The sequence below is a fragment of the Schistocerca serialis genome, chromosome 9, assembly GCF_023864345.2.
Source record: "Schistocerca serialis cubense isolate TAMUIC-IGC-003099 chromosome 9, iqSchSeri2.2, whole genome shotgun sequence".
Taxonomy (NCBI): domain Eukaryota; kingdom Metazoa; phylum Arthropoda; class Insecta; order Orthoptera; family Acrididae; genus Schistocerca; species Schistocerca serialis.
The window spans coordinates 82,220,999-82,234,244 of NC_064646.1; positions in this window are offsets into that span (position 1 = coordinate 82,220,999).

Consider the following 13,246-nt stretch of genomic DNA (forward strand, 5'->3'; position numbering starts at 1 on the left):
CAAATGTACTTCAAAATCATGATCCCATACAATATACATCATTCAGAGCTCTTGCAGTATCAAAATGGTTCATGAAATATATGTGAAAAGTCTACAAACTGCAGACAAAGTACAATTTCATAAATGCAAAGTAATCCAACTATATAAATATGTAGACTTGTGTCAGTGATGTATTAAAAATGTTCATTTCTCTCTGTTAAACGACCAGATAGCTGTTTAATTCTGCGTTAGAGAAATTTAGTACCAACGTGTAAATGAATATCCAAACACCATATCAGCTAGGGCTCCTTGAGCTTGCCCGTAAGGGATTTTGTAATTATACCTCAGATCTTACAGATTAGAACTGCAGAATGAAATGTATCACCTAAATCCTTCTCTGTATCATTGTAGTTTCAAAATATTTCTAGAATGCAGAAATTACTCACACAAATGCATGTCATGTAGCACTAATCTGTACTTCTTGCTGTAAGGAAATATCTGTCATTTCTTAGCGGTAAAAATGTGCCAAGTGTCGTAGTTAACGCTGTTCATAAGTTCTCCAAAAATCAATGTACTTACCTTGTCATATTCAAAATTAAAGTGCTATGTGTATAAATCTCGTAGTTATTATGTTCATTGCTGTGACCTTGAAAGTACTGTACTGTAACTCATTGTTGTGTTACAAAAATAACAGTCTCACTGTAGCTATTCCACAAAAGTATTTACCAAAACATGTTTTACTTTTCAGAACAACGCAGAAAACTGTGAAAAACATATAAAGCAGATACATCATAATAGCAATAATGAATATTGTGTCACACATTAATAGCATCGTAATATAATCATACAGCTGTCAAACAAACCAAACACTGTGTCATCTATGACATCTCAGAAAGTACTTTAAGTAAAAAATGTTTCTTTAAGTAAACCAAAATGTTGCAATAAAACCTCATTAGCAGTGTATGTTCCAAGAATGTGAGCATTATAGTCATGACGTAATTGTGCAATAAACAAGTAAAAATGGAGACTCAATAAGATCGTATCGTCTGTTCCCTATAAAAGAGAACTCATAAAATTAGTGTCTTAATAAGGTCCATATGTTCTTAACTGGATAGTTGACTTCAAAACATCATTGCATGCCAAATGCGACAAAGCGTGATAGTAACTTGAAATCAAAAATTTTATAGCAATGACTAAGTCAGAAAGCAAACTGTTTCTCAATAAACGGTTATACACAAGAAATGTGGCATAATTTTTTTATACTCTAATAAGAAATTAGGAGGAAAGCAATAAGAAAATTGATGAAGCCAAGCCTGTGGAGGTATGTCATCACTAGAATTCTTGAATGTTTTAAATTTACGTGTTGTGATGAACAGCTTATAGTGAAAGTCATTTTGACGCCAAATCGCAAATCAGGCTTTCTTACGTCGCCTTGGTGGTTCCATCTCAGAGTTCAGTGCACCTTGCCGACTCCTTTCAATATGTCCAAAATACCCTGTATTATTGCCATGTGACTTCTGTGTCATAATCGTATCTACTGATAAAGTTTTCCTGATTGTTTACAAGTACCGCGACTGTATCGGTAGATGCAACTGAGTCGATTTTAGCCTACAATGTGTCATGAGTTTCATGTACAATAATCTGCAGCTCTTTTATGGCTGCTTCATGATTCTGTAATGTGTCTTCATGTCGTGAAAACATAGGCCGAAAATGTTCACAAATTCATGTTTTTACGTCTTCAGGAACTTTTTGATATTTCGATTCGATTTCGGGTGTCTCAACGGTTAAATCTTCATGTGTTTGTGCAAGTGGTTGTTCCACTGTGTTAAATTTTTGGAGCTGTTGCATTTCCTGATTTTGTACCATTGTGTCTAACTTTTGAAGCTTTTTGTCTATTGTGTCTAGATTTGGGAGCTGTGGCTTTGTTTCTTCCATTTGTTCCTGTATTTGTTTCTCATTTTGAATTACTTGCAATAACAATGCATGAGTGACTGAAACATGTTCCATTTTGCTTTTTGGCAATGCATTTGCATCGGCAACATTCGTATTTCTAAAATCACGAAGTATATCTTGACTTGTGAAAAGTGTAATGACACAAAACCTGAATCTAAGGTATTTGCAAGATTTATTTCTGTTATTACACATTCCTCAGTTGAACAGTTACTAATCGATCGATCGACAATAGTTTCCTGTTCCCTTATGATTGTTTCCATTTCTATGCTGTTATGTACTGCCTGATCCATGTCCTTATGCACAACTACCAAATTATTGTCTTGAATATTTGTCACTTCAATACTATGTGGTGCTAACAAGCTATGCTATTCGTCACTGTCATTTCTCATTTTACTTTCATGATTATCACACTATTTCACATGATAACACAAAATATACACAACCCGAAAAGCGAAAATACGAAGACATACTAAATAGCACAGAAAATAATAAATATTTGATTAGTTGCAAATGCGACTTTGAAATACTTAGTGCAAATCCATGTGCATGCCACAGTTACTTTGCTCTTTACAGTACAGTACAACAATGAGAGACTGCAACTATAAAGGAAATTCCATATGTACAATTACATGCTAGCAATAAACAATAACTAATTTCTAGTCATGCTCTAATTATTCAAACTACAAGAAAATCAGAATTTTCGACGGAAGTGTCCTGGCAGGGTCGCCAGGTTAAACTTATTAATATAATTCTGAAACTGCTGAGTAAAACTTCTTAGTATTTACCACAAGATGAAATTGGTGACTGCAACTGAGTGGAACTGAACCTACTGTCTCTTTACTTGTTTCTATCATTTCATTTCAAACCCTGACCTACAGAATTTTCCCTGAGAAAGACAAATCAGACTTATCCTGTTCATTTACTGCCCACAATATACAAGCGCAACACAAACTGACTGCAAATAATTAACACAATAGAATGGACCTGAATTAGAAGAGATCCTAACAATAACCTACACCTTTTTATGACACACTTGTCTCACAGAAAATCTTCATCACATGAGCTACAGCAATAACAGCAAGCAGCAACAACAACCAGTTAAATAAAAAGATTCTAACTACTATAGGCTCTAACTACTAATAGGCATTTGGTTAGCAAAGGAAAGATTTTGTTGCAGAGAAAAGAATGTATTTAACATATTTTACCTTAATCATGTGACATGCAGTTTCAAAAATTTTATAATCATCAATAAATGCAGTATCTAAACATAAGCAAATATAGGAATCATCATTTTACAATCCATTTGCAACCAACACTAAATCTCCATGAAGGACACACGTCCAAATAGTCCACTTGCACTAACACTGCTAACCCTCATCACTGCTATTAACTTCCAACTGTGAGTCTGTCCAACCACAGAGTCTCTTAGCGAGGGTGCAGAGCGCTGTCAGTGATATTAATGCAGTCTCTAGCGCTGCCAACATAAAACGTATAAACAGGCTACTTACATACCTCTCTGTTGTGTACCACATTGTCAACCCATTTTCTCGCTGTGCGCTACAGGACATTCTAAAAGAAAGTTTTCATATTACATACGGTTCCATTAGCGTTATTGACGTAACTTTCTCGGTGTGTATTACTACGCATTCTAAAATAGGATGGTATCCATTGGTATTTTATCTCATTTTCTTAATAATGAGTTACGCTAGAAATAATTCTGATGATGCTTTCCATTTTTGGGCATTCATATGAAAATGTAGAATAAACCTCTGATGTTGAACCCGTTGTACTCCTGCTTTGCGAAAATAGTTACTCCAGACTCAGAGTTTTCGCGATGTAACAATTCGTGGGAAAAACGTAAGTCTCAGAGTTTTCATAATACTTGCCATTGCTATGATGCAAGGACAGCCTATATACTGAAACATCCGCAGTTTCTCCTCTTTTTACTACAAACCTTAAGTCTGAACACGAAACTAAGTTTTGTAACTAGAGGCGATAGATACACTGATCAGCCAGAACGTTATAACCGCCTGTCTAATAGCTGGTATGTCTATATTTGGCATGGATAAGAGCGACGACCTGTCATGGTGTGGAAGCAACGAGTCCTTGATAGGTCACTGGAAGAAACTGGCACAACACCTACACACACAATTTACACAGTTTTCGTAAATTCTGGGGATGGGGGCAATGAGCTCTGATGCCACGTCCAATCACATCCCAGATGTGTTCGATAGGATTCAGATCTGGCGAGTTGGAGGTGGAGGGAGGGACAGCACATTAATTGGAATCGCCAGTATGTTCCTCGAACCACTCCATCATACTCATCTTGTGACATGGCACACATTATCTTCTTCAAAAACGCCAGTGCCTTGGGGAAACTTGATCGTCATGGAGGTGTGTACGATGTCTACAACCAGAGTACGATACCCCGTGGCCGTCATGGTGCCTTGTACGAGCTACACTGGACCCGTGGACGCCCGCGTAAATGTTTCCCAGGGCATAATGAAGCCACCGCCAGCTTGTCTCCGTCGCGCAGTATAGGCGTTTCCCTGGAAGACGAGGGATTCGCGCCCTCCCATCGGCATGTTGAAGAAGGTACCGGGATTCATCAGACCATGGAATGCTCTGGCACAGCGCGAGCATCCTGTGCCGATGGTCACATGCCCATTTCAGACGTAGTTGCCGATGTCGTGTTTTAACATTGGCACATGCATGGGTCGTTGGCTGCGGAGACTTGTCGTCAGGAGTGTTCGGTGCACTGTGTGTTCAGACGCATTTGTATTCTGCCCAGCATTAAATCTGATGTTAGTTGCGCCACAGTTCGTCGCCTGTCCTGCTTTACCAGTCTGTCCAGCCACGACGTCTGACACCCGTCTGGTCCAGACTGTATACCAATTAGGTTCCTTTCGGAGTATGCTCACGCGTTAGCTCCATACTTAACAATCATATACAATGGTTCGCTCGAAGAAAGATCCGTAACCAAAGACTGGAAAGTTGCACAGGTCACACGAATATTCAAGAAAGGTAGTAGGAGTAATCCACTAAATTACAGGCCCATATCGTTAATGTCGATTAGCAGCAGGATTTTAGAACATATATTGTGTTCGAACATTATTAATTACCTCGAAGAAAACGGTCTCTTGACGCACAGTCAACATGTGTTTAGAAAATATCGTTCCTGTGAAACACAACTAGCTGTTTATTCACATGAAGTGCTGAGTGCTATTGCCAAGGGATTTCAGATCGATTCTTTATTCCTGTATTTTCAGAAGGCTTTTGACACTGTACCACACAAGCGGCTCGTAGTAAAATTGCATTCTTATGGAATATTGTCTCAGTTATGTGACTGGATTTGCGATTTCCTGTCAGAGAGGTCACAGTTCGTAGTAATTGACGGAAAGTAATCGAGTAAAACAGAAGTGATTTCTGGCGTTCCTCAAGGTACTGTTATAGGCCCTTTGCTGCTCCTTATCTATATAAACAATTTGGAAGACAATCTGAGCAGCCGTCTTCGGTTGTTTGCAGATGACGCTGTCGTTTATCGACTAATAAAGTCATCAGAAGATCAAAACAAACTGCAAGACGATTTAGAAAAAAATATCTGAATGGTGCGAAAAGTGGCAGTTGACCCTAAATAACGAAAAGTGTCAGGTCATCCACAAGAGTACTAAAAGGAACTCGTTAAACTTCGGTTACACGATAAATCAGTCTAACCTAAAAGCGGTAAAGTCAACTAAATACCTAGGTATTACAATTACGAACAAGTTAAATTGGAAAGAACACATAGAAAATGTTGTGGGGAAGGCTAACCAAAGGCTGCGTTTTATTGGCAGGACACTTAGAAAATGTAACAGACCTACTAAGCAGACTGCCTACACTACGCTTGTCCGTCCTCTTTTAGAATACTGCTTCGCGGCGTGGGATCCTTGCCAGGTAGGACTGCAGAGTACATCGAAAAAGTTCAAAGAAAGACAGCACGTTTTGTATTATCGCGAAAGATGGGAGAGTGTGTCACAGAAATGATACAGGATTTGGGCTGGAAATCATTAAAAGAAAGGCGCTTTTCGTTGCGACGGAATCTTCTCACGAAATTCCAGTCACCAACTTTCTTCTCCGAATGCGAAAATATTTTGTTGATACCGACCTACATAGGGTGGAACGATCACCACGATAAAATAAGGAAAATCAGAGCTCGTACGGAAAGATATGCAGGGTGTTACAAAAAGGTACGGCCAAACTTTCAGGAAACATTCCTCACACACAAAGAAAGAAAATATGATATGTGGACATGTGTCCGGAAACGCTTACTTTCCATGTTAGAGCTCATTTTATTAGTTCTCTTCAAATCACATTAATCATGGAATGGAAACACACAGCAACAGAACGCACCAGCGTGACTTCAAACACTTTGTTACAAGAAATGCTCAAAATGTCCTCCGTTAGCTAGGATAGATGCATCCACCCTCCGTGGCATGGAATCCCTGACGCGCTGATGCAGCCCTGGAGAATGGCGTATTGTACCACAATTGCCCACAATACGAGCACGAAGAGTCTCTACGTTTGGTACCGGGGTTACGTAGACAAGAGCTTTCAAATGCCCCCATAAATGAAAGTCAAGAGGGTTGAGGTCAGGAGAGCATGGAAGCCATGGAATTGGTCCGCCTCTACCAATCCATCGTCACCGAATCTGTTCGACTGAAATGTGCAGGAGCTCCATCGTTCATGAACCACATGTTGTGTCGTACTTGTAATGGCACATGTTCTAGCAGCACAGGTAGAGTATCCTGTATGAAATCATGATAACGTGCTCCATTGAGCGTAGGTGGAAGAACATGGGGCCCAAACAAGACATCACCAACAATGCCTGCCCAAACGTTCACAGAAAATCTGTGTTGATGATGTGATTGCACAAGTGCGTGAGGATTCTCGTCAGCCCACACATGTTGATTGTGAAAACTTACAATTTGATCATCAGAATCAAGGAAGTACAGTACATACTGACGAAACTAAAATGAGCTGTAACATGGAAATCAAGCGTTTCCGGACCCATGTCCACATAACATCTTTCCTTTATTTGTGTGTGAGGAATGTTTCCTGAAAGTTTGGCCGTACCTTTTTGTAACACCCTGTAGGTGCTCGTTCTTTCCGCGCGCTATACGAGATTGGAATAATAGAGAATTGTGAAGATGGTTCGGTGAATACTCTGCCAGGCACTTAAATGTGATTTGTAGAGTATCCATGTAGATGTAGACCTATAATGAGGGCTGGCCCACAACCCCATGACGTCTGGACGAAGTTTCACCTTGGTTTTGCCACATGTTGAAGACACTCACCGCAACACTCCTCGAATACGAGACAAGTCGTGCGGTTTATGAAATGCTCGTGCCGAACCTCCGGACCGTCACAATCTGACCTCGGTCAAACTCTGATAGATCGCGCGCCTTCCCCATTCTACACTCGGACAACTCGCTCACTAATACTGCGCGCGCCGTCCGTGTGTCATTTCTCGGCAGGTGACGCTGCTATCGCCTGGAAGCTTTTGTACCGATAGTATAGGTCGATAGTCATAGCGTTCTGGCTTATCAGTGTATGTACACAAGACTCTTGGACCTCCTGTCAGTGCTCACATACTGCTTATGAGCGTAGTTCGCTATATATACACTATACAGGGTGAGTCACCTAACGTTACCGCTGGATATATTTCGTAAACTACGTCAAATACTGACGAATCGATTCCACAGACCGAATGTGAGGAGAGGGGCTATACCTCACCCCTCAAGGTAATGTACATGTGCGTCAGTGAAAAAGACCAATAAAAAGGTCTTAGCATGTGGACGTAATGTACTGTCCCAGTCTCTTCTGTACCTAACGTCCATCACGTTCCCTTTGGATCCCTACGTAATTCGGTGCTCTCCGATACACACGATCGAACAGCGGAGGAGTGGTACTCAAGCGTCAACTCTAGGTTACAATATCTCCGGATGTAATTAACATTTTACAATACAACAAACGGCACTGATTACGTATTTGGTTATAAGTTCAGATGTGCTAACAAAACTAACGTGGTTCCATTTAAAAAAAACCTTGGTTTGTGTTAAAAAACATACTTCCGTGCATTTTTTTGTGGTCTGTATTAACCAATTACACTAACCCCTTTCCTCACGTTCGGTCTGTGGAATCGATTCGTCAGTATTTGATGTGGTTTACGAAATATATCCAGCGGTAATGTTAAGTGACTCTCCCTGTATATTCACCCTCCCAGAGAATTATTGTCACTCTAGTAAGTCTCTGTTTTCTGAGCTCCAAATATCTTCATCACACTTCAATATTGTTGTCGTTGACAAATGGCGTCAAAGGAAAAATCAAGTTGTTTTGTGCCATTTCCAAAACATAGCTTCAAAAGCAGCTTAGACGCAACCAAGAGAAGAAAAGTAAAATTTGTGATCGATGAGAATGACGAGTATCAATGGCCAGTCGGCTCCTACATTGGTTCCTACATTTGTAGAGGAGTAAAAATTATTCGAAACTTGATATGTATTATGTGTAGCTCACTACAATTTGTATACTCTATACTGCATTATATTATTTCAAGATTTTAAACATGGCTGCAGCAGCAACTGTTAAAATTCTTCACAATAAAGGATGGCAGCCAAAAAGTTGCAGGATAGAATTTTTTTATTAAAATTCTTGACCAAGGTTTCGGTACATATAAATATACCTTCATCAGAAGTACATTTCCTGAATAGAAAGACACATTCATTAGAAAAGCCATATCAACGAAAGTTTTTTTTTTTTTTTTTTCCTTTATTGTATTTCAATTCCCCATCAGGGCGGGCTGGCAGCAGCATATGCACTGCTCTTCAGCCGAAAGACATAGAACAAAACAATAGAAGACATTTAAAAACAGCAAAGGAGAGAAGAAGGCGAACATAGATATAAAAAGGGAGAACATCATGGAAGGCAATATACAAAAAACGGGGTGACTGTAAAATGGAGATAAAAAACTATTTAAAAGTAGCACACACAAAAAGCCACACACTGCGACGATTAAAAGAACACAAGGCACAGTATGACTGGAGCATAAAGGTGTTGACGGATGGCATAGCACACAGCGTAACACTGACGGCGAACCTCAAGGCAGTACACAATTAAAATCACACCTCTTGACGCACACGAGAAACAGCACGAAACACAACACTGACGTGGCACATTGATGATGAGCAATACAGAGGATCTGCCAGGTTCAAGGAGATGAGGGAGACCTGAAGAAGGGAGGGAGGGGAAGAGATGGGGGAGGGGAATGGGGGGCGCTCGGAAGAGGGCCAGGTAGGGAGGGATGTGGGGAGGAGAGAGGCAAGTATGGGGTGCAGGGTCTCAGAGGAGGGGGGGATGGAGGAAAATCCGCTCTGGGAGAAGGAAGAAAGAGGAGAAGGGGGCCCTGGGGAGGGGGGGGGAACAAGGCCGGGTTATAGTTGGAAGGAAGGGTATATGTCACGGCGAAGTTCGTCATCCGGGAGGGGGAGGCGTTGGAAATTGCCCTGATGAAGGAGATGGAGGGTGTGGAGGTGGAGAGAGGGAGGGATACAGCGATAGAGGCGCAGCAACGGGCGGGGGGTGGAGAGGAAGGAGGAAACCAGAGGGTGGGGGGGATCAAGCCTGCGAACAATGTAAAGGATGCGGAGATGTTGGAGGAACAAGAGGAGGTGGGGGAAGGGGATCAGTTCATACAGGAGCCGTGTGGGGGAAGGAAGGCGGATACGGAAGGCAAGGCGGAGCGCATGGCGTTCAAGGATTTGGAGAGCCTTGTAAAAGTGGGTGGGGGCGGAGATCCAGGCGACGCTGGCATAACAGAGGATAGGACGGATGAGGGATTTGTAGGTGTGGAGGATGGTAGAAGGATGCAATCCCCATGTCCGGCCGGACAGGAGTTTCAGCAGGCGGAGGCGGGAATGGGCTTTCTGCTGGGTGGTCAGGAGATGAGGGGTCCAGGTGAGGTGTCGGTCAAGGGTGAGGCCAAGGTATTTCAGGGTGGGGGTGAGTTGGATAGGACGACCATAAAGGGTGAGGTAGAAATCTTGGAGGCGAAAGGAGCGAGTGGTACGGCCTATGATGATTGCCTGGGTTTTGGAGGGGTTGAGACGGAGGAGCCACTGATTACACCAAGTGGTGAACTGGTTAAGGTGGGTTTGGAGGGTACGTTGAGACCGTTGAAGGGTAGGATAGAGAGCCAGGAAGGCGGTGTCATCAGCATATTGGAGAAGGTGAACTGGTGGGGGTGGCTTGGGCATATCAGCTGTATACAAGAGATAAAGGAGAGGGGAGAGGACAGAACCCTGGGGGACGCCAGCCGTGGGATAAAAGATACGGGAGTTGGTGTTGTGGAGGGTGACATAGGAAGGACGGTGCGAGAGGAAGGAAGCGACCAGACGGACAAAATTGATAGGCAGGGCGTAGGTTTGGAGTTTAAAGAGGAGACCGGGATGCCATACACGGTCATAGGCATTTTGGAGGTCAAGGGAAACAAAAATGGCGGAGCGACGTGAGTTGAGCTGGAGGGACAGAAGGTGAACAAGGTTGAGGAGTTGGTCGTCAGCAGAGAAGGAGGGTCGGAAGCCACACTGGGTAAGGGGGAGGAGGTGGTGTTGAGCAAGGTGCCGATGGATACGGTGGGAGAGGATGGATTCAAGGACATTACTGAAGACGGAGGTGAGGCAGATGGGACGATAGGAAGAGGCAGCAGAAGGGGGTTTGTTGGGTTTGAGGAAGAGGAGGACGCGGGAGGTCTTCCACAGGTCAGGGTAGAAGCCAGTAGAGAGGATGACATTATAGAGATGGGCGAGGACAGTTAGGAAGGAATAGGGGCTTTCTCGAAGTTGACGGTAGGTGACACAGTCGTGACCAGGGGCCGTGTTGCGTTTGGACTGGAGGAGAAGTTTAATGTCTTGTGCTGTGATGGGAGTGTTGACGTCGGAGGGGGGCAACTGCCCCAAGTACTGGAGACTAGGAGCAAGTGGAGCGACTGAGGTATCAGCACGTGCCATGACGGTGGGGAAAAGAGAATAATCAAAGTGGGGATCATCGGGGATGGAGAAGCGAAGTGGTTGGCCTGACTGAGGTTGTCTGGAAGGGGGCGATCGTTATGGAGAAGGGGGTAGTGGGGAGCGGAAAGGGAACCAGTAAGACGATGGAAGGCAGACCAGTACTGGGAGAAAGTTGATAGGGAGGGTGGCATTGAGTCGTGTGCAGGTCTGGCGCCAGTCCCGGCGTTTCGTTGCTGTAATAAGGTTCCGTACGTGTCGCTGTATTTGCCGGTGGCGTTGGAGTGTATCCCTGTCACGAGTGCGGAGGAAGGAGCGATAGAGGCGGCGGGATTCACGGAGGAGGAGGACAGCCCGCGGAGGGAGAGTGGGACGGTGTGGGTGGATGGTTTTAGTAGGAACATGGGCCTCCACGGCGTCAGTAATAACCGTCTGAAGGAAGGACGAGGCGCGGATGATGTCGTCAGGATGGCGATAGGTAAGAGGGTGACTTTCGACCTGGGTGGAGATGGAGTCCCGGTAGGCATCCCAGTTGGCACAGTGATAGTCATGGACGACCTTGGGAGGGGGTGCAGGTTGCGGAGTCGGAGGGGGGCGGTTGGCAGACGTTATGGTGAAAAGGACTGGGAGGTGATCGCTACCTGTGGGGTCAAGGACGGCGACAGTGATACGCCCAAGGAGGTTGGCGGAGGCAATGACAACATCGGGGGTGGTGTTACTTTCGGGTCGGGTGTGCTGGGGAATGGGAACAAGGTCACCCTGGATTGTGGAGAGGAACTGATGCCACCACCGAAGGGCAGCAGGAGTGCGGCTATGGACGTTGAGGTCGGCGGCAATCACATAGGTGGAGAAGGTGTGGTCAATGTGTGAGATGAAGTCATAAGGAAGAGGAGCAGTGGAGCGGACATAGATGGTGGCACAGGTAATGGTGATGGAGGGGAAGAAGACGCTAAGGATAAGGTGTTCAGTGGGGTCATTGAGGAGAGGTTGTGGCCGGATGGGGATATGCTTAAGGTGGCCAATCGCGACTCCACCCTGCGCACGAGGACCAGGAGCATCAGTGCGGTGGAGGATATAGGGGGAGGTGCGGATAGAATGGTGGGGCTGGAGAAAGGTTTCGTTCAAGAGGAAGGTGTCGACCTGGTGGTGGGAGAGGGTGTGCATGAGGAGGTATGTGTTGGAGCGGAAGGAGCGAATGTTCTGGAAGAGGATGCGAGACTCGTGCCGCGCCATGACAGGAAGGAGGGGGGGGAAGAGAGGGAAGGGAAGAGACTTAAACTAGGGTGTCGAGGCGGGTGAAGGTGAAGTGGGCTTGGTTGTGGGAGTAAGTGGCGAAAGTGTTCAGGTGGAAAACAGAGCAAGCAGCAAGGGATATTTGTTGGAAGGTGTGCGGGCGCTGAAAAGGGTGAATGTTTTGGAGGACAACGGTAATGAACCGGATGATGTCCTCGGCCGTGGGGGGTGGACGGAGGGAATTGTTAGGATGGACAGGAGGATCGATGGGATGAACTGGAACTGTAAGTTCAGGGGTGGCTGGAGGGGGTTTAGCTTTACACTTGTGGGAGTATGTGGGATGGGGGCCATTGCAGGTATTACAGGAAGGAGGAGCAGCGAGGTTGGGGCAGTTCTTGAGAAAGTGGGAGGCCTTGCAATGGGGACAGGTGGGGGGGTTTTTGCAGTTGGGAGTCAGGTGGTCATTGTACATCAGGCACCGTTGGCAACGGTAGGATTGGGGAGGGGATTTGGAGGATTCAACAGGGTGGCGACGGTGGTATATCAGGGCACCCTGGGTGAGGAGATGGTCTATGGACGGGGCAGACTCGGAGAATACCCGCATGAGGTAGGTGGGACCAGAGGCATTGTGGATACGGCGGGCAGAGCGGATTTCCAAGTCCGGGTGGGAGTTCAGTTCTACCAACACTTCATCCTCTGTGATCACCGGGCTGAGCTTGGTGATCACAGCGGTGTAGGTGGGGGGGCGACAGGGAGGCTGGGGCTGACGAGGAGTGGAAGCGGAAAGGAAGGGTGTCAGAGAGGCGTGGGGGCCAAACATAACTCGTGGGAGTTTTCGCAGGAGGTCTGTGTGAAATGGTGGGGACGGGGACTTGATAAGGACTGAGTCCCTGCGGGGAATGAGTTGGGAGATGGGAGCACCAGGTAAGTACTTTCGTATTTCCTTGGTGAGGGTACGAGCGTCGAGGAACTTAGGATCGGGAGTGGACAGGACAAAGGTGTGGAGGGTGGGGGCCAAGGTAGGGGTGGCAGGAGGAGGGGTG